The sequence below is a fragment of the Vidua chalybeata genome, chromosome 17 (genome assembly GCF_026979565.1).
Source record: "Vidua chalybeata isolate OUT-0048 chromosome 17, bVidCha1 merged haplotype, whole genome shotgun sequence".
Taxonomy (NCBI): domain Eukaryota; kingdom Metazoa; phylum Chordata; class Aves; order Passeriformes; family Viduidae; genus Vidua; species Vidua chalybeata.
The window spans coordinates 12,063,852-12,088,099 of NC_071546.1; the positions used below are offsets into that span (position 1 = coordinate 12,063,852).

A 24,248-nucleotide genomic window follows, 5' to 3' on the forward strand; every position below is an offset into this window, starting at 1 on the left:
GAAGTGATTCCTGCACAGTCTGACTTCAGAGAAATGCCTCCCAGATAGCAGGGCACAGAACAGCTAAACAGCACCAGGAAGACACAGGACAGAAATGTTGTTAGAGCAAACTTCTCCCCGGCCGAGGAACACTGAGGGATTGAATCAAAATGTCCTTGGTGCAGGGAAATTTACAGGCTCCTCTGCAAAAATTCCTCTCGCCAAACTCTCCAAAATCATATCAAGTCTAATATCTGCAGAACCAATGATGCACAAGGTTTGAGGCATTACATCACCAGCACCCAGCTCCATTGGCTGCTCCTGCCCTGAGGACAAGACATTCCTTCCTGCACCTTTCCAAAGCTGCTGCTTCTCAGGAATTAACTCTTCCAAGTGTGTCACCTTGGGACAAGCCTAAATTTCTGACTGATACATGTACACAGTGTTTAATACAAGAGGTGTTGTTAGCTTGAACCTCCAGAGCAACAGCCGTGTCTCTTCAGTTCAGATTGTTTCTCAACCTTCACTGCAGAAAAATGAACTGTGTATTTTCTGTCCTTCAGGGAAAAAAAAAAAATCAAATTGTCAGTGCTGTTATAAAAAGGAGAATACACTGAATCAAGAATACTATGCAACATCAGTAAATAAGGAATTTATACAGGAAATAGAAGGGCTGCTGCTGCTGTAGTGTGAAAAAATTCCTCCAAGTGGTTAATTAGATTAATCAGTGTCACTGCAAAAAGATGCTGCAGATGCAGGTTAGTGCTGCCTAGCTTGAATTTGTATTGCTCTATTTCAGGTTGCATCCAAAAATAGCTGGTGGATCTAGACAGTGTTGCAGGAAAAAGAGTGGGGTACATCTGTGTGTGTATATATTTTGAGTATGTGTGTTCTTTCCCCTTTCCAAATTTCCAGTTTGCCTAGTAAGTGTGAGAAATCAGTTTCATAAGATTATTGCCCAAAAATCAGCTGATGAAACTCATTGCATTCTAAGTAATTTGGTTATATAACTTTTCCAAAAAGAAAAAAAAAAAAAATCCCTGCACACAGATGCAAGGAAGTTTCTGGAAGATCATTTCTTGCCTAACTTTTTTTTTTTTTTTTTTTTTTTTTTTTTTTCCTGAAGAAATGTTGTTCCAGGGAGTGTCTGACTAGTTCTGCAGCTTGGCAAAAAAGCCAGACGTTACCTCATAGCTGCGGCCAGACAGCCCATTTCTATGCCAGGCAACCACTGCAGAAGCACAGAGCACAGGGCCCTGCTTGATTAGCACTTCTGCTGTTTCGAGAGTCCTGGAGTGTTTTGTTCAAGGTGGGCTGCTGAGAGGGGACTCGGTGTGCTTTTGTGCAAATGAGCGTGAGGCAGGGGTGTGGGCTGGGGGCACAGGGGGAAGGGAGGCACAGGGACACAATAGGGGGAGGCTGCACTAATATTCCGTGTTCATGTTATCTTTGGGAAACAGGATCTGTTTGATTTGACCTGGTCAAAAATAAAATAAAACTTAAAAAAATAAAAACAACCCACCAAGTATCACAGACTAAAGATCAGAGGAAAAGAAAGAGATGGGAAACAAAGAGCTGTAATGACAGAGCAGGTCAAACTGAATTAAATGTTTAATTGTCTCCCTCCTGTCTCATCAAATAGCTGTCTTTAAAGCAAGAGGGATCTTTTCTTCCAGCAAAACTATTACCAATTCATCACTGAGTTGGAAGGTGACGAGTGTTTGTAAACATTACAGTCAATATAATTTTCTCGTCCTCTCCCTCATTGTTGATTTACCTTGTTTAACTGGATCATTTACCTAGTAAAGCTGTGTCTATATCATGTGTTCCACAACCGCTGGGGTCCCTGCACAGAATTCCTGCCCAGCAGGACCGTGCTGTGCTTTTCAGCAAACTGTACCCTTTGCACACGAGAAGGGCAAAGAGCAGGGCACGGAGCGGGCAGAGATGCTCAGCCCTGCACCTCCTCCTGGCAGTGTCCTGGGGTGACTCCTTCCAGCAGCTGAGCTGTGGTTCAGTGCTCTGGAATGGAGACAGGCTGTGCAGTGAGCTGGGACAGGAGATGCTGTGTCCAGGAACAGCCCGAGTTCACCTCCTCATGTCACACAAAGCTGTAGGGCACTGGAGCTCCATGACCTCTCCTGGTGTATTGCCTCTGTTCTTGTCAATGACAGCAGAAACTTCTGGTTGAGACAGAAGAAACAGATTTTAATAATTCTACTTTATTGGGTGACAAGATAGCTGCTAATAAACTCACCCTTCTACCTGAGAATACTGCATGATTGTCAGAAAATTCGATATCAGAAAATGTGTGGGTTTGGGTTATCTTTAGTAGTCAGTTTTCCAGATGAAAAAAGTTGTAGCTAAAGAGGTAAAATTAATTGGTTTTGGTCACATATAAAATCAGTGGTCAGGATCAAACCCTTAACAGTTCTTAACTCCCAGTCTCTATTTGACCCCTAATGCAAGATGTGTACCTGTGGTAGGCACAAATCAGTCCTTACCTAAGACAACTTCTACTGAAACTTCTAAATTTCTTCCAAGCCTTTTTTTGGGATTTACAAGGAACACAGATTCCCAGAACTTCAGGAATGTCAACTGGAAGTTGCAAGAGGAGAGACTAAAGTGTTACGCTAATGGACTTAGGGCAAAAGTAGAATCCGTCTGACCCAGTTAAGACCAAGTCCAACTGCTCTAAGGCCCAAGGACATGTGTCAACACCAGGGATGGGGAAACCACAACGGGAGTTTTCCCAAGATTTACAGGAAGAGATGTGCTCTGGATGTTCCCAGCTGCTCACAAGTGGGCCAAGATGCTGGTAATGCCAGTCCTCCCTCCAGTCACAGCACTGGAGAACAGCTGCTCCAGCCAAGGGTGTCTCAGGGATCTCCTGCAGGGCCATGCTCCTCGAGATCCTGGAGTATCACCTGGGTTTTGTGCTTTCTAGAAGCATCACAGGCTCACTGGGGACATTTGGCTGCTTGGTTGGATGTGTGTGGTGGGACAGTGGTGGTTGTGGGTGTGGGTCCCTGGATCAGTAACAACCTTGCATTAACAGAGCTTTCCTGTGGTGCTGAATGCAGCAGATTCCCTGGATGACAGGAGGCCCCACAGGGCTCTATGGAGATTCCAGTCAAAGGGCTGCAGAAGAGAAAAAGAAGGAAATTGCTTTTCTCTTCCTTTTTGGCAAATGAGAAGTTGGAGCAGGGAGCAGGGTGGATTGCTGGGTGCTGTGAACTGTGCTGGCTCTATCCCTCTGCATCTCTCCCAAGCTCTTCTTGAGATCATTTAAATACATTTAAATTCCATTTTACAGTCACCTTAGGACCAAATAATTTTGAGGCCAAATTTCCTTTCTAACATAGTTAAGTTTAGTGTAGAGTCAATTTCCTCAAATTTTGGCTTGATGCTTAAAAACACCTTGGCACATGAGAGCAAACCCTAAGCCACTCCTGGCTCCTCTTTTTCCCGAGGGTGAGGGGATTTGCTGTTTCCCATGGTTTCGCATATCAGTGATGACAAAAGAACATGGACATCCCAGCTTCCAGGGACGTTCTGAGCTCCATTTGGGAAGCTCTGTGCCTCATTTGGCTGCTGAGGACACCCCATGTGGAGCTCCTGGCAGGCCGAACAGGAGGGCAGTGCACAGCTCAGGGTCAGTGCTGCAGTGCCCTTGCACAGGGTTTGCACAGGAGGAGGAGGAGGAGGCAGAAATGTGTGCTAAGGAAATGCAGCTGGAGGAATTTCAGGCTTTGGAGGTCAAAGTGCAGAGTGAAAACCTCAAGGACAGTTTCAACCCCGAGCACTGGGTTCATCTTCCCAGCACAATGCAGATGGAAGGGTTGTCTATGCAATAGGAGTGGGGAAGTCAGTTAAATGCATGTATGGGATACAGTGGAAGAAATGCATTAAAAGGTAGAAATCCCTGCCTCCAACCAGATCATCCCTTCCAGAAAAATTGGAAACAGTTGGTGAAGGCGAGATTTGGAGGGTGATGGAGAGAAATAGGAACCAGCCCTGCTTGCCCAGCTCAGGAACAAGGTGTCACTGCCAGATGGGGTCAGGAAAAGGTTTTATTTGTGCAGGGAATGGGAGGAGGAGGAGGACAATCATAGGATACCAGGAGCTGGGCTGTGCACATGGGCATTGCCCATTGGGAAATAGGTATGGATGGAGCTGCAGTTTCCTTAGAAGATAACAGAGGTATTAACATTAAAGAGTAGAGATTGTTTAGATTGTTTGGGGAGCAAGAGAAAAGAATGAGAGGAGAGAGAGCTATTTGAGAAGGAAAAGGATTTATTAGCCTTTGAAAGTGGGGATCTGAGAGAGACTAGAATGGGGCTGCTGTGTCATTATGGGCTGCAGTTGGAGATGTTTCAGAGAGTAAACTGGTAATAGAAATATTTTATAGGCCACCTGACCAGAAAGAACAACTGGACTGTGAAATGACTGTGCAAATAAAACCGGCATGTAAAAAGGAGAGAGTGGTAGAATTGAAGATTTTAACTATGAGACATAGACTGGAATACATTAAGAGAAATAAGGCTGGAGGTATGTTTGCAGATCAGACACAGACCTGCTTTCTGATTCAGCCTGAGCATCAACTGCACAGCTTGGCTATTACAAAGGGACTGCATGAGGACAGACACAATAGGGGAGAGCCCTGGGGAGGCAGCTTTGACAGGCTCCAAGGGAAAAAGGCTTTAGAGGTGGATTGTGAAGGAAAGGAAAAGGGAAAAAAAAAAAAAAAAGAAATAGTGATTTTGGTCTGAGTGGCCTTAGAGCTTGCATTTCAAATATTTGGGTTTTATTTGTCTTACAGTTCCACAGAAGCAATCAGTAGTGTGGAATCATGACCCACTAATGAATTAAATCCTGGAATCAGCCAGCTTCATCCCAGGTGAAGCTGTCTGTTGTAACTCAGACCTGGGAAACAGGGCCTGTAATGAACCCCTGGCCCCACTGACACCAACAGTAAAAGTCAGGTTTGATTTAACGAGGCCATGGCTTCATGCCTGATGCTCATAATCTCCTTGGGCAGGAGGGTGATTAGGGAAGGTGAGAGCAACAAAGCTGGTTTGAAGGGCCAGGGAGGCTCCCCAGGGGGAGGGAGGTCTGGGGTTTCATTGCCTGCCATATACAAATCCTAAAGGGTCATCAAAGGGTGAGACCCCTGCTAAAGGTAGAGATGAATCTTTCCAAGGCAGGGTATTGTATATGTACAAGGTGGCCAAGGAAGAGCTAAATTTTGAGTGGCAGTCATGAGTCATACACTGTTTTCTTGTAGCCCATATGCTTGACTTCACCTCATATATCCTCTCTCATTAAAAAAAATAAAGGTAAATAGGATGGCTTTAGGGATTTGCAGATGAATCCAAAATAGCTGCACGTATGGCATGTATTAAGATATTAATTTTACTACAATTGTAGAGATACTGCCAAAAAGTAGCCTTCTTGTTTTGTTCCTTTGTATTAAAAAAAAAAAAAAAAAGAAAACAAAAGTAGAAAAAAGTGTGTATTTAAGGGAAGCAGAAGGAAGAGGTTGTAAAGAATGAAAAGAAACCTCAAACCCAACAGGTGTCAATGATTCACAGCTCTCTTAGTCACCATTGCTGGCTGCATGAATCAATAGAGGATTCTGCCTATTAAATAAAGATTCAATCTTGGTATAAAATATTACCTGATAACCAAGCAGCCTTATTCAGTGAATGCTCCATGAAAGACTCAGACTGAGGCCCCCAAAGAGAGACAGTTCATGCACAGTCATTCAAGCAAAAGCTGAATTTTAAGTCTTTATGTAGCTATTAGAAAAAAAAATAAATCTTCTCTTGTTATAACTAATAATAATAAACTGGAACCCCATCTCGTGTGGGCAGGCACTGCCCAGGCCTCCAGGGCAGCCCTGACCCACAGCCTGTGTCAATCCAAACACAGCCCCTTTGACACTGTGTGGGTTCATGTTTGTGCACAGCAAGGGATGGAGTTCTGCCCAGAGCCAGGGACTCCTCACTGCCACTGCTGCTGGCAAAAATGTTGGATTAACTCTGAATGCCCCTTCCCTCCTGCCCTGTTGCCCCCCAACTTTTCCATTTGGCAGCCAACACCCCTCTCCTCCTCCCCATACCACTAAAAGCAGTGACTGTTCAAACAGATTTTCCTTCAGTTGGTAATATTTTTTTGGAGATGAGATGTGCATGTGTTCATTAAAACTGATTTTTTTTTCCAAAAGAACAAACACGATCTGTGGTGATTGTCTCTGAATTGCTAATCCATTTTTCCACCTCCTTTTCCTTTAACATTTGGTGGAGAGTTTTCATCCATTCTCGATGGAGACTACTCATCAAATGAGTCTTCCAGCAGCCCTGGCAGGGTGTAATTTTTAATCCCTCTTTACTCCAAACAACATAAGGGCAGCAAATACTTTCAGTGCTTTGGCCTCTGCTGTCCATGCAGTGGGAGCTGGTGGGATGCTGCAGTCTGAGAGGGCTGGGATTTGTGTGCAAGAGCCAAGCGTTGATCTGATCTGCTGATGCTCAGGATAATTAAACAATAGAAGCAAAATGATTAATAAGGTTCTTTTTCCAAGGCGTGGAGAAGGCTGAAGGCCTGGAGAGGGGCCAATGAATTTGACTAAATAAACGTAGCAGAATAGGAAGATTTTCAGCAATTATTGGCTCATTTTTTCCCCAGGCTTTCTAACCCATCGCTTTAACTTATTGGCTTAAGACACTTCTTACACCCACATCACATTTTGCCTTGGGCCATTCTGCTGCTCTTGACAGCTGTCTAGGGCAAAAGGAAATCACCCGACCACAAATGTTTTCTCATAACTTCATAACAAGGGAATCTGAAGAAGTCAAAACCTTGGAGGTTCAGACCTTGCTTTAAAAAGCGAGATAAATTTAGGACATGAAATGGAGGCATTGCCCTCTGTCCCCTGGCTGTGTGTCCAGTTGGGCTGCAGTCTCCATGCATTAGCAGCAATTAGCAGCAGTCTGAAAATGGGTGCCTGAATTGCTGAAGTGCTGGTGGTCATTGGAAGACCAATCACAGCCCCTCAATGCTGCATTTTGGTGCCTGGTTGGTGGTGCAGGTCAAGGGAGAAGTCCCAGGATGGGGCTGGAGAGGTCCCAGCTGCTCTGGGTGGCAGTGCCTGGGGACAGGGTGACAGGGCATGTGGGCAGAGCTTTGCTGTGCCAGGAGGGAAGGACAGTCCCAACTGGATGATAAATGTTCAAGCTAAAGCTAAACCACTCTTGGCAGTGCTCTGGCTGCTGACTGTCCCAGGGTAGGGAAAAGGGAAGATGTCTTTGAGCCCATTCAGCCCTTGTGAGCTGGGTCAGAACAGCACAGCCTCAGGGGCAGCCACTCTCATGGCAGGTTTGTGATGCCTGGTGAAGATTTAGGTTGCTGAAGGGTTCAGGAGGGCAGCATCAGCCCTGCTGTAGGTGTTCAGTGTTTGCTCTACATCTGAATTGTGCTGAGTGAAGGCTGTCTCTGAGAGAATATTAAGGGACTGGGAACAGCCACAGATCCTGACACTGTGCTGATGGACATCAGAGCTCAGTGATGTTCAGCTTGTGCTCCATCATCTGCCCATGGCCCCTACAGCAGGTGCATCAAGCAATGACTGGAAAATAATTAAAACTTCGCCTGTCTTGCCACTCAAGGGGAAGACAAGCTGGCAAGCTCCAGGAAAAGAAATGCAAATCAATGAGCAGTCAGTGTTCAGGGTCTTTTGTTTTCTCTGCAAATGGCTGCAAGGGAGTCTTGGGACTGCTTTGGGAAGGTCAGGGGTCCTCTGAATGCCAAAAGCTTGAGGGATCCAGCTGCATCTCGCTCAGATGTCCTGTCTGAAGACAAGTCAAACAACGAGCTGCCTTTTAACTTTTTGATGTTTTATTTAGACCCCTTCTTCCTTAGAATCTGTTTCAAACATGTACACTCAGTCATTCTTTCACAGCCCTGTCCCCTTCTGCGCAGAGGGAGAATGGAAAGGCTGTTGAGGTTTTGGTGTGAGTGTGACTGCCTGTCTGAACTAGTAAGACATTAAACATCTTGCCCAAGGTCACAAATAATTCACTGTCTTTCCCCGATGATTTTCAATACAGCACGTGCTGTAGCACAAGTCCTCTCTGGAGAGTGTATATTGCAGTTTTACTGCCTGTATAGGATGACTTTCCCTTTTTTCCTGCAATTACCAGTGTACCTGAAGACCTGGTTTGAAGGAAAGTTGAGATATTGTTCCCAGGAATAAATCTGTCTGCGAATTTGAAAATGGTTGAGTATCTGAGCCTTTCAGTCTTCACTGTTCTTTGTCCAAAGTTGTTGGAAAAATCTTGAAGGGATGTTCCTGTGGCTCTGAAAGGTACTGCCCAGTGTGATTCCAGTGTAAGCTCAGCTGGGCACACCCTGACCCCCTTGGAAGAGCAGTTGGAGCTTCATGGCACTGCTCCATGGGCATCCAACAGGGACAGAAACAGAACTGCAAAGCAGTAGCTACAGCCTATTAAGAAGCGTAATTAAAAGTTTAATTACTTCTGAAAATAGTGGTGTCACTGGCTAGACATGCAAATCCCACTGCAAGCCAAGTGAGAAATTCAGGTTTCCAGGAGGACCCTTGGGATGAGTGGAGTGAGTGGCTGGGGTCCTGATGTGAGGGGCACTGGGTGCCACACCTGGCCAGATGCAGATGCCCCTGCCCACTCTGCCTTCCCTCCCTGGCCAGATGAAGATGCCCCTGCCCACTCTGCCTTCCCTCCCTGGCCAGATGAAGATGCCCCTGCCCACTCTGCCTTCCCTCCCTGGCCAGATGCAGATGCCCCTGCCCACTCTGCCTTCCCTCCCTGGCCAGATGAAGATGCCCCTGCCCACTCTGCCTTCCCTCCCTGGCCAGATGCAGATGCCCCTGCCCACTCTGCCTTCCCTCCCTGGCAGGCCTCTGTCCCTCTGCTTGCCTCCCCTTGCTGCACTTATCTGATGGTCGAAGTCACTCTTATTTACATTGCCCACAGGGCATGTTGGATTGGAGCACATTTCCTCTCTTGTTACAGTTGATGAATGCAGCTCTATTAAAATATCATCTCATCTTCACACTAGATTGCAGTCTAAGATAATATGTGTTTTTTCTATATCGTTTATACAAGAAAGATTATGTTAAATGCCAGACCCAGTAAATATTTCAAGATCCACTGCATTGCTGAGAACAGTTTCTCCCTGGGCATATGTTTCAGAGCCAAAGAAAACGCTTTAAAAATTTCCTTCCTGTTTAATTTTTTTAAAGGGCATTCTCCCTATATCTGTTACTGAAATGACAAGTTGTCATGTTCCTTGATCTTATTGCAGTTGCAGATGTAACTCAGCAGGGAATCTGCCCAAGTTTACATTTAAATTCATAAGACCCTGATTCTGATCTTTTTTTTTTTTTATCAGTTTAAATCTTTCTGTGGTATAGGACTTCCAGCTTTACCTCATTGTAATCAAGATCAGAATTGCTCCTAATTATAACACTTAACTCCTGTGTAGTGCTTTACACTTTTCAGGCTCTCTATATTCATCAATTAATTAATCCCCAAAGCAGTATTAGATTTCTACTAAAAAAATTGGAAACCAAAGCAAGAGGGTGAGGAGAACTTCCCAAAAGGCAGAGGTGATGGAGGAAGAGAACAGCCTCAGTTCTAATCCCAGTATTCAGGGAGGAGGAGAACACCCCCAGTTCTAATCCCAGAATGTTCTGCAGTTCACTCTCTCTCAAACCCTCACTGGCTGGATTGTACTTCCCAGTGTGCAGGGAAATGTCCCTGCATAATTGTGGCACAATATCTGCCCTGTGCCTCCTGCACCTGGATAAACCCCTCCATGGATTCTGGAATAAAAGCCACGGCTGCACAAAGATGTACTTCCAGAATATCAGTTTTATTCCAGAGTAATATCCAGGCAGGATATTTTACTGGCCTATCTGTAGTGGATTAATTATTCTAGTACAGCTGTTCTGGGAAGGTATTTCCCTGCAGGCAAGCCCATGGAGGGCAAAGGGGAAATGTGAGCTTGTTGAGGGATTAGGCAGAAGGGTGGGATGTTTAAAGGTTCAGCTAAGCTTCAAATAAATGAATTTAAACCTTTGGAGGTTTTCTCTATCGCACCTCATGGAGATCAGATCAATTTTATCAAAGAGAATAAAAAGGACCAAGATGCAAATTTGTTCTTACTACATTGGTTAGTTGGAGAGGGAAAAGGAGAGAAGTGACTTAAAGAGAAAAAAGCAGGTTACATGGAATTTAGATTATGTGATTTTGGAAGGTGTGAGTCATTAGGAAAGAAGAGGGGGGGAAAAATAATTTTCTGTGGTCGCTATGCAGTAATGCAGAACAGTTGTTCCTGTGTTTATTTCTGTGTTTTCCAGCATGGAAATTGTTGGCATGGCCCATTGTGAGATAGGGATTGTGCAAACTGAAATAGAAAAGCAAATACTCACCAATACAATGGCAGCTGATGCCAACTGTAACACCTGACACAAATATGTTGAACCTATCAGAGAGGAGGGATCATTAAAAGAAACAAGTATTCTTTTAACTTTCATTTCCTGAAGGGATTTTGATTTGTTTAGGGTATTTTAAGAATAACTGGAACAACTGCACTGGACTGGAATGGCACACCAAGTAGAGCAGGGAGAAGAAATCTTTGATTTCTGCTTTTGTACTTCAGAGTCTGAAAACAGAAAAGTACTTCATTAAAAGCAGTGGCAGCAGGAGATCGAATGGTTTATTCCTATTACAGTGTATTATTATTTTGAATCAATATTTCATTAATAAGATTCACTCTTACATGCCTACTTTTTCTTTAGAAAAATTGAAAATCAAACACAAACAAATGCAGCTGTTGTTTGTGTTCCTCCTGAAGGTCCTCTCGTCTGTATACGGAGTGTTTGTTCCTTTCCCTCGTTTTATTTTCTTTTTAAACCTTGAGGTTGGTAAAAGTCAGATTATTTTCAAATTGTTTGTGTTGTTGCCTACACCAAAATCATCCTTTCTAAGGAAATTATCTTAAAAGCAGCCAAGTCTGCTGACATGTTATCCTCTGTTGAAAATGCCTCTGGTCATGGCTGTGTTTCATAGATTGGTTGTGGGTACAGGACCCACTGCAGGATTCTTTGCCTGCCTCTGACCTTGCTGCTTGTTCCGTTTGTCTTTTGGGGTTTTGAAGCAGGTCCCTGGAGCAGTCACGCAGCAGCACAACCTGGGCTGCCCAGTCCCACACCTCACACCCAGGGGCTGAGTGCCAGGGCAGGGCTCATATCCCTGGGATCCTCGTTCCTTCTGGCAGAGCAGCTCCGTGGCCTCTGGCTGGGATGCTGTGAGCCCCTGGAGCTGGAGCAGCCTCAGCAGCTCGCTGATGGTTCAGGTTATCCCATCAGGGCTCAGGTTATCCCGTCTGTCTGTGCTCATTCTGTGCACGGGGGCACCCTGTGTGCAGAGCCCAGCTAAAGCTCACCAGACTGAGATGCTTCGCTCAAGGACCCGAATGCAGCAGTTCTGTTCCCACCTGGCCCACCTTTCCCCTGTGGCTTCTCTTCCCCGTGGTTCCCTCCCTGGGGCAAGAAGCTGCTGTGCAGACTCAGAGCTTGTCCTGACCCTGGGTGAGGAGGGAGCTGAGAGCACAACTGAGAGTTCTCAAATGCTTCTGGTTCAGCAGTGCAGACACAAAGTACACAGCAGGAGAACATCTGCCTACAGGGAGTACTGTGCAGGGCTTGTGATGCTTGAATAATTTTTGTCTGCTCCTATGCTGCAAAAGGGATGGATCCCAACCCAGCACAGAGCAGAGTCAGTGCTGCATTCTCTTCTTGCTGAGTACATTGCCCCTGAGTGCAGCTCCTTCCCATCCTGTGCTCCAGGGATGGCAGGGGAGCAGCAGCACAGAGCTCTGGGACCTGTGTGGGGTTGTGTGCCCTGGCAGTGCCCTGAGTTTGGAGGCTTTGGCCCCGGTGTGTTTGTCTGTCCCTTGTCTTGTGAGAGGGACAGGAGGGGAGCTCAGATACAAGCGCAGACATTTGTCTCCTGTTTAGAAAAAACAACTGATGTTTGGGCAAGTTTCTTTTCTTGCATATCTAGTCCCAGCCTTGAACTGTCCCTCTCCATCCCACAGTTGTTTTTCTCTGCCCCTTTGATACATTTCTTCTCTCCCAGAGTTTAACTCTTCTACAAGAGGCTCAAATGTGTTTTCTGTATGTTCATGTTTAGGTTTGCAGAGCCATTCAGACCAGCTAAGAAAAACCAGCCAAGAAGGTCAGGGAAAAGAGCCTTCATGTGCTTTGTGGATTGCTCTCATGGTTGGTGGAACTGGCAGGGCAGGGGGAAAAAACAGTGTTTGTCTATGTGTTGTGTATGTGGAAATCTTTGCAGCTCCAGTCTAGACCTTCCCTGCTGTTCAGGGAATCAGGGAAACTGCAGCCAGAGTGGAGAGGCTGGGTGAAATCATAATAGTCCCATTGACACCAGCCTGCACTCAGCCACTGTGCAGACCCAGCAGGCTGGCAGGGGAAATGTGTCACCCACACTGTCCTGACTGGGGGACACCCTGACACCCACCAGTGGTGCTGCTTTCTCGTGCAGCATCTGAAATACCCACCAGGACACTCCCTCTGAGCTCTAAGCAGATCCAGGGGAGCTGTGGGTCAGGTGTTGCTTGGGTAAACAGCACTTCAGCACCCCATTTATACAGAACACGTAGCAGGTACGATGAGAGCAGGCTTTCCTTCCCCAGTGCCATCAGCGCTCTCCTCTCTGATGTGAGAAAATCGCACGCGCTCCCCTGGAGACTGAAACACGTCGAGGTTGGCCAAAGATGTTGTGTTGAGCCATATGTTGACCCAAATCACCAGGAGATTCTGTGGGTTTCGTGTCCCAGCTTTGTTGCGTTCAGGCCCTCCCTTGTGTTTGTCAGGCTTCCAGGCACTGATGTCTGGCGTTCCCACCCTGTCTGCCACCCAGTCCCAGCGAGCTTTTTGCTGAAACAGGAGCCTTTGATTTTTCATTTTGAATTAACTCTAGGGGTTTAAATTTCTTTCCTGGGCATTTTTTAAGATTTCAGACAAACAGAATAAAAAGTCTGTATCCAAAACAAAACCTCTTGTGTTGGGGGAAAATGAAATGTTTCCCCTTTTTTCCTCCCTTTTTTTCCTCCCCTTTCCTTTTTCCTAATTTAATATTGGTTTAAAACACAAACTGGAGACAACCAGAAATGATGTTACAGTGCTATTACCCTCTTTTTCCTTCCTTTTCTTGGCTGTGATGCATTTGCACTGCTTGCAGTCCTGACTTCCCCAGAAGACACTTCCCAGGAGCCTCCTTTTCCTCAGAATTCCAACCCCGGCTCCCCAAGTTGTTCCTGTGCGTACCAGATTAATGACATCAGCTCCACCAGTCTGTATTTTCGGCTGCAAAAATAGCAAGGAGGTGATTCAAAATGAAAAGTGCTTTCCAAGTGGTTATGTTGTATTTAGTATATTAACCGCCACCCCTCGGAGGAGGCGGATGAGTGTGGAGGAGGAAGAGGTTGTTTTGGAGATTTTGTGCGAAACTTCTTTTGAGTGACAGCATTCTGTGACAGTTCCTGAAAGCAGTGCTTTTTACTGGCTCCCAAATTCTCTTATCTTTTGGCAAATCTCCTCCCCATCCTGCTGCCTCCCCTCCTTGGGATATTGGTGAAAAACCAACAAAAGGAAAAGGGAACACCTGGCACGTTCCCCCGGTGGCACGAGGCCACAAACGCAGCTCAAGGCAGTTCTCAGCAGATGGGCTCCTGCAGCCCTTCTAGAAGGACATTTTGGCCCCAGTGACCAGAATTTGGATCATGTGTCCCTGATTATTTTCTGACCTGCTGCTGTCTTAAAAGACCCATTGCAATGGAAAAGAAAACCTTTGTAAGTGGTGGGGCAGCAGTGGTGGGGAAGGATCTGATTACCAAAGGCATGTGTGGCACCCTGGCCTGTGCTAGAATGGAGCATTTCAATTGTGCTCTGCAAACTTTGCCCCTGCAGACGGATAGAAAATGGCTAGATGGAGCAGGGATTCATTTTCTAAAGGAAATGAGGATATAAATTCATTTAAGAAATGACATGCCAATTCTTCTTGCTCTGTTTTCCTCTCATAATCAATGGTACAGCTGCCAGGAATTTTTGTGAAAATAACACTTGCTTTCTTATGTTTTTATTTTTATGTTTTTAAAATCCTGCTCAAACGTTACCAAAGACCCTGAGCCAGATATTTCACATTTGAGATCTCAGTGGAGGTAAACCTCACGAAGCAAATGAAGAGTCCCTGTCCCTGTTGACTGCTGACAATGATAGTGACACACACTGCAACATTACTTCCTCAAAACCTGGAGAAAATATATAACCCATTTACTTAATGGACTGAGCTATAATGTCATCAGTTAAGTGAATCCTGTGAATAAAGAACAAGATGAAGTAATTGCTTCCAAAACATTTCTGGAATGAAGTAAAGCTTCACAGTGACTGGTCTCCTGGGGTCCCGTTGATAACCTCTTTGGAGCAAAGTTTGTTCTTCTGTGCTGCAGAGATCCTTTTCCAGGTGTTATTAAGGACTTAACTCACTAGACAGCATTTAAGGGGGGACCTTGATGTCACCCCACTGTGGCTGGGTTGGGGGATTGCCATCTTGGTTGGGTTTAAAACAAAGCAGCTGGGAGGGAAAACAACCTCAAGTGCACAAGCTGGCACAGATCTGCTGTGTTCCAGCTCAGTTTGGGGAGGTGTTGAGCACCTGTAGGTCCCAGCAGAGCAGTTTATAAACCCAGCCAAGGAATGACACAGCAAGCTGGGGTGTGTTCCCAGCTGAGACAGTTTCAAAACAAGTGAAGAAACTCCACTGGTCTGGTGTTGCAATCAGCACTCCTTGACTGCAATGGGAGAGCAGCAGCAGCAAGGTCTGCACCTTCACAGCTCATCTTTCACTTGGCTTTGGCTTTTTTCCTCAGAGGAGAAGCTGGGATGCCATCCCACAGCAAGGGCAGAGAATGAAAGGCTGAGCTGGCTCTGAAGAGCTTGGTGGTGTGTCTGTAGAGACCCTCTTTGTTTCAGGGTTGTTGGGCCCCTGAGAGTTGTCTAGGTCTTTTTTTCATAATGAAAGAAAAATTGTTGGAAATGCTATTTTTGTAGTCCACAGGACAAAAGAGTTGTTTTCCTGAATCTTTGCAGCTTTAACTAGGCTGGAAGGAACATGTGGGGGTCATCTAGTCTGACTATCTGCTTAGGAAAAGGTTATTTTCAAAATCAGATCAGGTCATATAAAATAATCAGTGTAGCCCTTGATTATAATTTGTAGAGGTTTCTGCCTCCATAGCCACACAAAGAGCTAATCTGGCCTTTGGCACGATGAATTAGGCAGAAATTTCCAGCTCCAGAGCAAAAGGAGCACAGAGGCAAGAAACTCTTGAGGTAGGTCAGCCGTGGGCAGGAGATCTCATTTCTTTGTCTGTGGTGCATCCATTTGGCAAGACTCCCACCCCTGAGTCCCATCTTCCCTCCTGTCCCCTTGCCTGGCTGCCCAGGTCGTGGGACCCTCACACAGAGTGCAAAACAAAGTGTTTGTGTCACAAACCTTGGGGAGCAGGGTAATGATAATGGTTCACCAACCGTGCTTACAAAGCAAAATTAGAAGCCTTCCCTTGTTCCTAACTCCCCTTCCTTATCCTTCACACAATGCCCCTATCTGCCCTTCTCATGTGATTTTTGTATTCCCCTCAGCAATTTTATTTGCACAATGTTTTTTTTTCTCCCACATGCTTGTTTTTCTGGCTGCTTCACAGTGGCTGAAATGTTTAGTTCTTTCCATCTGACTTAAGAGGTTTCTAGTCTTACAGTTACTCTGGAAAAATGTAAGTGCTTAATTAACATGCAACTACTGGAAGGGAAGAGAGAAAGGAAATACAGGGTCACGTTCTTTTTGTCTGACAGAGTGAAAAGCCCCATGGTAGGGAGTGCACAAAAAGGGGGTTCCATAAAGAGATCTGGGTTCTCTTTCCATCCCAGCGCCTTGTGTGGTTTCCAGGAAGTGCCTCGTCTCTCCAAGCCTCCTTGCCTGCTCTTGCTTTTCTTTCCTATTCAATTATTTTCTCCTCTGTCGAGGTGTTGAGCAGCTTAGGGCAGGCACCACCCCACCTAAAATGTACCTGTGTCAGCTGGCAAAGCCCCTGCCTGTGAACCCTTTGCACTGGTGGTGAAGAGAGACACCTCACAATGATTCAGAGCTTAAGTGGGATAAATAACAGCTCCTAAAAACCCTTATCCTCTCCATTAGCTGCAGTGGGAACCTAAAACTACTGTGTTTCTAACCCGGACAAAGAAAATCTGGTGGGAACCTACGCAGCCTGGAGCATATGCAGTGTTTATCACCAGCAGCTCAGCTGAAAACTTTAACACCTAACTATAACAAATTATAATGCTAGGAAAAACTGCTTTTCCTGGGTTTCTTTCACACAAAGAATCTCGTTGCTGTATATCACTATCAAAGCAAGCACAGCAGAAATCACTGGAGCTCTTTTTTGTGAGAGCAGTGGAGGACTGTAAGCAAAACGAAGCACTGTTCTTCTGGGGATAAATAAAAAAAGCAGGATCTGCATTAAAACAACACTTATGGCAACTGAGAGAAAACCTAAGGCCTGATACTTTGCAAAGTGAAGAGGAATGATGAATCTGCAGAGGCTGGACAGGGGAGTTTGCCCTGTTGGGTCATTCTTTAGTGGAAGCCAATATTTGGTGCAGCTCAGTGTGATGAGCAGCACACCTTGTTACAGCCCAGGAGGTGGAAGGATAAACTTGAAAGGGGAAGGAACTTTGTGGTGTTTGACTACCTGCTTTCTAAAGACAGCAGAATGTTGAACACCAACAAAAGGTCTCACATAAAAAAAAAAAAAAGGAAGAACTCCTACCCCCCAAACACCTCAAAAGGCCAAATGGTCTTTTGAAATGTGGTTTTTTATCTGAGCACTGCAACGACACTGGAGCATGGAAGTCAGGAAGGGGTTTGTGAAGGCAGCTGCCACTGCTGGGTGTGAGAATGGAAGAACAGGTCTGTCTTAGATCATCTGGTGGAGTCACCTCCCTTTGTCCACCCTCATCATTTTCCATAAATCCCTGCTGCCCTCTCCTCCCTGCCCTATTCCCCCTAATCTTTGCTCCCACTATATCTCTCTCCAGTTGGATCATTTTTGATAGCTACACTTTTCCCTCAAAGAAAGGCCATATTTATGAAAATTATCTGTAATTTGCCACTATGACTTGTGTTTTCTTTCCCTTCCTACTCATGTTAGGGTCATCTTTAACTTTAGCTCTAGAAGATGGGGTTTTTAAAAAGTTTCCTGCTGCTTTTTCTGCTTGTGCAGTGCTGAGCCCCTCAAAGCTCAATTCTGTTACCATGCATTGTATGATGAAACACCTCTACATGTGCTGAGTTGTAGGACTCATCAGCCAGCAAGTGGATGACAGTTTCTACAGTAGCTAACAAGCCACTGGTAGGCAAAATAGCAATAAAATTCTAATAATTCATTTGCTGAAGCCTTTTCTCATAGACAGATTTCCTGCTACAAATATATGACGCAGGCACCACCATTTTCAGTGGTCTGTTCTTCAAAGGATGAATGTTTTTCACCCAACATGGTACTGAATCATTCCCTGGGATGTGAAAGGTATTTGTGCTTGCACCACGTCGAGGTGTTGTCGTTATGGTAACTCTTCTGTATTAGTCTGATTCCTCATGTAGTGCAGTTATGAATGATGTTGTTTTAAAATACTCTGAGCTGTCTCCAGCCCAGGGAGCCAGCACAGCTCAGTGAGACCTGCACATCCCCACTGAGGCAGAGCTGCTTCACCATACGTTGTTCAAATAAAGAGCTGGTAAGGAAGAGAACACATCAGAACTATTTCTGTGGGAAATCAGTGGAGGAGTCCACATTTCCCTTGAAGTTTTCTCCACAGCTCTAAGACAGACATCTACTTTGCTTTTTATTTTTCCCTTTAAATTAATTCAGCCTGGGTTCTCAGGTAATCACATGAGTCCAAATAAGCAAGACTGCACTGCACTAATTGAAATGGTTATATAAGCTGTGATACTTCTGCAGAGGTGCTTTAGAAAAGCCCACTTTTGCCCAAGGTCCCAAAATTGTACATCCATTCCTCAGGATATCCCAGGAAAGTGATGGGGTGTACCACAGTGCAAGGACCTCCTTGTGCCCCCTTCCTTTATGGTTTTAATCCACTATTTCACTTTTCTGGATCTGAAGCAGTTCAGATCTCAGTGCAATATTAAAGACACACAAAACCACTAAAGACTGTGGCTCCAGTGTCCACAATTTGCCTCAAGGTTCCAAAACATTCCCTGGATGTTGCCCAGGGGACAATAAATCCACTTCTATCTCTCCAGACTTTGAAGGACAGACGTTTTTTCTTAAATAGACCTTCTCTGTTTTCATTCCCTTATTTATCTGGAGCTGACACTTTAGCACAGTAGATGCAGCCAGACACTCAAAACAAAGAGAAACTCGAGTCCTTGACTTTTTCTGAGACTTGCAGCCTGTATTTAAGAAGGAAAAAAAATATCTAACAAACAGAGAATGCTTGTTTACAGATTTGTCTCCTTGGCTTCTCTAAACATCAAATAGGCAGAACAAAGATTAGGAGCTTCTTCTACTTTGTGAAATACTAAATAAAAAAGAATAAAAATATTTATAGAATAACAAAAGAAAGAAACAAAAGATCCAGTGCACAAGGTGTTCCTTTGGTTTCTTGGGAGAATGTGCAATGAGGCTCGAGATTGTCTGCTTTGCAAACGCTCACAATGAGCTTTTGAAAAACATTTCATTTGCTGGGTACTTGACCCTCTGTGTGGATATGTCTCCAAACTGAAGGGAGGAAAGGAGGAGGCAAGGAAGAAGAAAGGAACTGTCCTTGCTTCTATTATCTTCAAAGACTGTAACATTTCTGCAGGGTTTCTAGATAAATGGTGAAGGAGAGCTCTCCAGGACATCCTGTCTTCCACCCCTTCTGCTGGAGGCTGATTTCACTTTCCAACCATTTGCTGTGGTGTGTTTTACCAGGCCTTGGCTGCAAAGAAACCAGATTTCCCAGCTGGGCTGGCCTTGGTGAGAGAACCACCCCTGCCAAAAGCTGAAATCAAGGTTTTTCACTTCATGTTCAAGTACAGAATAGGGCAGAAGGCAATAACAGGGGAGAAGGATAGGATTGCCAGACATCCAAAAGCTCTCTGAGCTGTGTGGGATAGATGGAACCTCTTCCTGTGGCAATTTCCTCTCCTTGGGCAGCTTTGGGTGGAAGTGCCCTGTTGCTTTTGCTGTTACCTGCTGAGGGCTGCTGTGGGTTTGTGCTCTGGAAACCCTGAGGGGATGCAGAGACCACTGGCTGCTCTCAGGCTGGGCAGTGGGATCAGAAAGGAGGAAAACAATGACAGGAGTGGGAGGCAGCTGCAAGGACATAATTGGTCCCAAAATCAGTTTTAAAAGTGTGGAGAGCAGTTTGGGTGTTGATTTGGCAAAGGGTGCCCTGGTCATCCCACCAGGCCTTGCCATCACATCAGTGAGGGCTCAGTCTCTGTAAAGAGACTGTAAAGAACCATTTGTTTAACCACTGGGATAAGGACTTGGGGCAGTTTATTTTTCAGGTAGTTGGATTCAAAGCTCTTGGCCCTGGCCTTGAGGAGGGAAATGGAGCTGGTGCTGAACACGGAGGGTGGTTCTCACGTGGGATTTTCTGTCGCCACCATGTGAGACTGGCGCGTGCATGCAACAGGCACGGAGCCACCGCCACCAAACACATCCCCACTGCCAGCTGGACTTCAACCAGACATCCAAAGGTGAAATCTTATCTCCATGCCTGAGAGAAAACAGGAGGAGATGCAGATGGTCCCAATAAACCATTGCAGGAAACAAAGTACACTTGATAAGGAGCAAGGGAAAAGGAGGATGAGAATTCCTAATGTCAGTGATTCTGTTAAAGACTTTGACCATGCCTTATGGGAAACTGCAAAGTTAAAATATAAATAAACTGACTTTAAAACCTCAATATTGCAACAGTAGTGGCTGAGTTGAATTTAAATTACCTTCTGTAATTCTTGGAATATCTAATGCTTTAAGAAAGTGTGATGTTTTTCTTACCTCTTACATAACTTTTTTTGGTCAAATTTCTGAAGCAGTGTATTGATTTTATTTTTTTTTTTTTAAGGCAGAGATTATCAAGCCTGTTACCAGTTTCTAACAAATAAGGCCTGGACATGTTAGAGAACTAACAATTCAAAGAACAGGGGACTCTTCTCAAAGTCTTATCCAATGATCCTAACCCTTTCCTCAAAAGTCCCTGAGTATCGAAGAAAGATACAGATAGAAACATCACATTAATGACTGTCATTTTATTTTATTTATCTGCTGAGTGCAGTGCAGAGAGAGAATCACTTTTCAGCTCTGAAATTACTGTAGGACTTGTCCACAAATAGAACCTAAGTGCAGACTACACTGTGCCTTTGCTTTTTGCATCCTGAAAGACTCTTTGGCTTGAGGGAAAGGCAGTTCTGTATCTGCTCATGAACAGCAAAAACCAGCCAGCTGCACAGGAGATCAGATTTGAAGGTACAGTTTTGCCTTCACTCTCAGAATAGGGATGAGTGTTACACCAGCAGGAGCACAGGCTGCCCCCTCAATGGCCCAGCATTTTGGGGTTGGTCTGTGCAGATGTGCAACATTCTCTCTTATTGATTAGAATTAATTTGATAGTACTATTATGCCCCTACTGAATACAAAATGATTCTGTGAGCCCTACTAGAGGGGCTTTTCCCCCCTTCTAAAATGGTATATGAGACAAGTAAATCTACAGGACACTCTTTGACTGCTGATTCATTTCTGATTCATAAAAATAAACAGATAGCAAGACATATGTCTGAGTTGAACAGCATTTACTCTGTGGGAACATGTAAATGTAATAACACTCTTTAACAGGGTTAAACAATATTAGCCCTCTGATTTGTCATTATTAGTGTCACTAATTCTAGTTTCATGAACATCACTGAAAATATATGGCATGCAAAAAACTACTACCATAATGTGAGCACATGCATCTGTCTTTCCAGAAGAAAAACAGGCTTGGCAGAGACTGCAGTTCTGCAAGGATTTGAAACAACAACTTTTTATTCATTAAAATGTGGTTATGGTCTGAAAATGGACTGGAGAGAGAGGAGGAGGGAAGGGAAAAATGATCTCTCATTACAGACAGCACTTAGCAGTTCCAGTTTGTCTTCCACTGGCAGTCTGCACTGACAGATACAATGGCTTATTACTGCCCCCACTGATGCCAACAGAAAAATTCCCTGTGGAATTCAATGGAAGAAAGACCAGACCCCCAGTCTGGACTGCTGTCAACAGTGGGGAGCCAATGTCAGTCTAAACAGAGCAAGTTTGGTTTCTTTTCTGCCCCATGTGTCTTCAACACATTGCCAGCTCAGAGCTGAATCCAGACTCTTCACAGCTCGTGAGGAGAGTGGCTGGGCAGGCTTTGCCAAGGCTCTGGAGTCTGAGGCCGTGTGAACCTCGTGAAATATTTGCAGCTTTGCAGGACTGGGGAATGACTTCTGCAGGCCAGTTCTCTTCTGACCTCGGGCCAGGGCTCATCTCCTAACCAGGACGCTGCCATTGCTCTGGGTGTCCGTGGGGATGTGAAGGCAGTTGCCAAAATGTGGCACCTGCACACGGTCACATCCCCAAAGGCACAGCCTGGACTGAGTGTCCAAGGAGGAGCCTGTCAGAGGAATCTGCCTCAATAACCTGTTCTGAAAGCCCCCAGTGCAGAACTGCCTGTCCAGGATTTCCCTGCTCCTGCATGTAGGAAGGACATTTTCCTAATGCCTTAACCCCAGTCTTTTTTGCAAACAAGGTGATTTCTGAAGGAACAAGAAGAGTATTGTTCTCTTTATAACAAACTTCTGAATGTTGGAAGACTTTTGTCATATCTTTCCTCTTATCAAATCTTTCCTCGTTCTTTTCTCCTCTAGACTAAACAAACCCAATTCCTACAACCTTTCCTTACGGGTCATATTTTCCACATCTCTTATCACTCCTTTCTGCTCTTCCCTGGCCTCTTGCCAGTCAAACCAAATGATGGTTCCCAAAGCTGGACATCCTGCCCCTATTTTGTTGCTTTGGATATAGGACAGTGAAGCAAGCAGAATTAGCAAGAGATGAGGAGCTGATTTTTAATCCCCTCCATTATCCCTGAGCTGGATAACAGTGCTGCAGGGGTTTAGGGAAAAAAAGAGCCAAAGTAGGAGCTCACTGAAGCACTGAACAAATGACATAGATTCCTAGTTATGACCATCTCTTAAATTATGCCAAGTCCTCATTAACCCTGAGGTTATTACTTTGCTCAGCTAAATATTCACCTGCACGTTCACCTCGGATGGGGTTTCGGGGACAGCTTGAGGAGTTTGCCTGGAGTCAGCTCGACTCCTGCCAGCACCACTGTGCTCCCACAGTCCCAGGAAGGAGTGGATCACGACAGAAATTGCTGTGCCGACTGTGGGAGCAGGGGGAGGACACTGTTGTCATGTCCATGTTCTATCTGTCATCTACTGGTAGCTATTTATACTGCGCCTATGGGATGAGCAGGGGGTAACGAAACGTGTGAGAGCCTCCGAGGCACTGAGCTGAAAAAAGAAAGATCCTGTTGGGTTTTAATGTGCCAGACTGAGCCTGGGAGGGAGCCGCTACCTGTCACAGCACGGGGACTGCTCTGCAGCCCTTCCAGTGGCACTCAGAATCCCTGAAAAATCACAGCCTGCGCCGGGAAATTGCAAATCCCTCCAGGACTGAGCTCCAGGGCTTTAATAGCAGCATGTTTTATTCAGCCTGTTTCTCCTGTGCTGTATGTTGTCCTTTATATGTTTTCAATATTTAAAGCCTGGTTTTCATGACGATGTTTCTTCTGGCATTTCCACACAAGATTTTTCTTTTTCCGTGTCTCTTCGTCCCAGAAAAGATGTGGTTTTGTGCATTGTTCTCCTACGGCTGTGAAATCTCTGGGTGTCCATTAAAATGAAAAGAGTGACAGAAAATTAAATTAGTTTTATTATCTATGGTAGCAGTGCTAGGAAAAAGATTGTGACTGTATCTGTTAGGGCTGTGTAGCACAGGTAGAGCCAGAGAGCCATACTTAGCTTTCACCTGGATTATTTTTTTTTTTTCTTAATTCTATCCCCTCTATTGATTTTTAAGGAACCATCATTGCCTTTATTGTTATAAGCTAAGCAGTGCAGGAGGTTTCAAACAAACCCATTTAATTTTTTAATCCTCCACTTCCTCCATGACATAACCATTCCCCAAACACTGTGGATTTGGTGCTACTGTTGATGGGAAATCAAGGACCTTTTTAAAATGGAATAATTTCTCCAGACAGTCCCGCTGTTGACAAATCCAGTTAATACTACTACACAATTTTAGAGAACACAGAGAAATGTTACACCTACTCATTCACCTGCAGAATAACTTAGCATTGCATGTCAGCATTTAAAGGGGATTTTCAGTAATTAGGCTGCTATAAAATATAAGTACAGTGGTCACAGACAATAAAACCCAAGGAAGCATCTTTGCAGAGTGTCTGAGCCCAGGCAGTTCCACATGACCATAATGATCTTTCACAGGAGGCTCCTATGGAAAAAGAAAAATTAATGTGTGTATGTATAAATGAATATACACACAAACACCCAACTGCAGAGGGGGTTTATCAGTTTTATTAGTTATGTATCACCTCCAGGGAAAATGGAACTTGCTCTAGGGATATTTAAAGGAATTATTTTTAACTGAAGATGATTACATCTGTGTCTGTGATCCCACAAGACACTGGGGTTTCTTTGTCTTCCTCTTCTTTTCCCTAGAGACTGCATAGGAAAATGAACAAAGCAGAAATGCAGAAATCTGTGGCTACTCTGGAAACAGAGGCAGCCTCGTGTATGGCATGGGAAAGGAGAGCCAACATTCTTCTCTCCATCAGGAGTCCAAAGCTCCTTCACAGAGACAGAAAAGCTACTGCTGCCAACCCAGAGAACATCCTTTGGAGGCTTTGGGGTCACGCTGGGTGCTGCTGCTGGCAGGTTGCAGCCCCAGAGAGTTGTTCTGCCATAAAAACAGGGGCAGAACATCCCCTCTGCTTATTCCCTGTGAAGCAGGGTATGGAGGAGTGGGGAGCCCCAAGCAAT

At 44.9% G+C, this 24,248-nt stretch overlaps 1 protein-coding gene across 2 annotated transcripts in view; it reads left to right on the forward strand.

Annotated features, from left to right (window-relative positions):
- PMEPA1 (prostate transmembrane protein, androgen induced 1) overlaps positions 1-24,248 on the forward strand; it is a 273,819-nt gene that overhangs the window by 177,361 nt on the left and 72,210 nt on the right. Inside the window, exon 5 of one of the 2 annotated variants that reach the window (XR_008433885.1) lies at positions 1,106-1,280. The exons of the other annotated variant lie outside the window; for it this stretch is intronic. The gene's annotated coding sequence lies outside the window, so the exon portion shown is untranslated. Of the gene's footprint in view, positions 1-1,105; positions 1,281-24,248 lie in introns of those variants that run through there. 2 annotated transcript variants of the gene reach the window in all.